Consider the following 1,908-nt stretch of genomic DNA (forward strand, 5'->3'; position numbering starts at 1 on the left):
GCGCTGGGGTGGAGAGGTGACCGAGCCTGCCCGCACCCACTGACTCACCGCGGGGAGCGCTGTCTCTGCTCAGCGGCCACCCCAGTGGGCGCACGGGCCCAAGGGATGTTGGGGAGGGGTCTCTGCTGGCCAGCTGGGGCCGTGGGGAAGGTGACACGTCAGCGGAGCTTGAAGGACTCAGGTAGGGGTGGGGTGGAGGGGTGGACCTTGCTAGCAGAGAGGAGCCCCGGAGCCGCGCACAGGGGGGCCCTGGCCCACCGTCTGGCAGGAGCCCAGGTGTGCTGGGGAAAGGAGGGCGTAAGAGGTGTGGCGGGAAGGTGTATGGGCGTGGGAGGGCAGCTGCTGAGGAAGCTGGGAGAAGGCAGACACCCCACAGCGGGCGCCGGCGGCCAGGACTGGGGCGCCTGGGGTGGGGGGCCCCTTGCGGACTCTGCTGTGCCCCTGGCCAGGGCCGGTGCTGAGGCGCCGGCGGCCTTCCCCTTGCTGGCCAGGTGGAGCCGCGGCTTGCAGACCGTTGAGCCGGTCACTCTGTCCCTCTGGGGCGGGGGTACTTCGAGCTCTGACCCAGGGGCTGGTGGCGTGGGAGGGCCCGGCCGCTGCGGTGACGTGTGCGGGCTCCGGAGACAGGCGCAGCGCTCGGATCACGACCTCAAGATCTCCCAGACCAGGGGGAGACACGGCCCCCAGGAGGGCCCAGGGCCCGCCGGCCTGCTGGGTGTTTGCTCTCTGAGAGGCTGTCCGGTACTGCTCTGTGGCCGGCCCCTCCCCACCCCATCCCCAAACACACCCACTGGCCGCTGGGCCGAGGCCCAGTCTGCTGCCGTGGCAGCCGCGCCGTGGGCTTCTGGTGTGGGCCGGACCCTAGCACCCCAGCCCCGGGAGGAAGGCGCCGAGCGCTGGCTCTCAGGCGCTCCTGGGGATAGCCAGATGGACTTGACAAGGCTGGCCAGGCCCTGCTGAGAAGCGCACCGGCCCGAGAGCCGAGTGGCTGGGAGAAGCTGACCTGGCCTCGGGGTGTGGCCTTCGGCGCCTGCCCCAACCCCTCTCACGTGGACGTGCAGTGACAGTGGGCCACACCTTCCTGCCCTGAAGGTAAGGTCCAGCCGGGCCTGCACTTAGCCGGGAGGACCAGCCCAGTAAGCGCTGCGGGCAGCTCCCGGCTGCTGGCTGCGGCTGCCAGGAACTCTGGGCGGGCAGATTGGCCGCCGCTCTCCCGCGGCCCCAGGAAGGAAGCCTGGGCCTGGGCTGCAGAGTCCGCGCAGGAAGGAGGCCGCAGTGCGGTCTGGGGTGCCACGGGTCTGCCTCAGGCGTGCCCAGAGCACTGAGGCCAGCACAGCCTGAGCAGCCTGGGGAGAGGCGGGCGGGGCAGGGGCGGGGCAGGCCCTGACTGACTCGGAGCTGAGCCCCTGCTCTGTGTAGGGCACCGGTCTCTGCCCAGCTCTGCCGCCAGCCGGGCCCCGTCCAACCACCCCTCCTGGCAGGGGGGGCGCTGGCAGGGCCGGACAGGAGGAGACGTCGGCCCTCCACCTGGCCGGGAGGCAGGGCCTTCAAGGCTCCTTCGCGCGCCCGCCGGCGGCCGGCGGGCGGTCAGCTAGCACCTGCCAGTGCCTGCTGGCCAGAGGCGTGGCAGGTCCTCGCGCAGGGCAGGCAGCAGGACGGATGTGGCGCCCACCCCTGCGCCTCAGCCTGGAGACCGGCCACCGGCTTGTGATGAACGCAGGGGGCAGGGGGCTGCGCAGCCGCAGAGGGGTGAGGGTGGGCTGTGCAGCCAGCCGGCAGGCGGGGGCGGGGGCAGCAGGGGCGAGGCTCTGAGGGCAGCAGGCAGCAGGGGCGAGGCTCTGAGGCCAAGGGTCGTCTGCTTCGCAGTCCCACCGGGAGGCACCGCCGGAGCCCAATGGGGGAGCTGGC

The sequence above is a fragment of the Condylura cristata genome, unplaced genomic scaffold (assembly GCF_000260355.1).
Source record: "Condylura cristata isolate star-nosed mole 26May11 unplaced genomic scaffold, ConCri1.0 scaffold00029, whole genome shotgun sequence".
Taxonomy (NCBI): domain Eukaryota; kingdom Metazoa; phylum Chordata; class Mammalia; order Eulipotyphla; family Talpidae; genus Condylura; species Condylura cristata.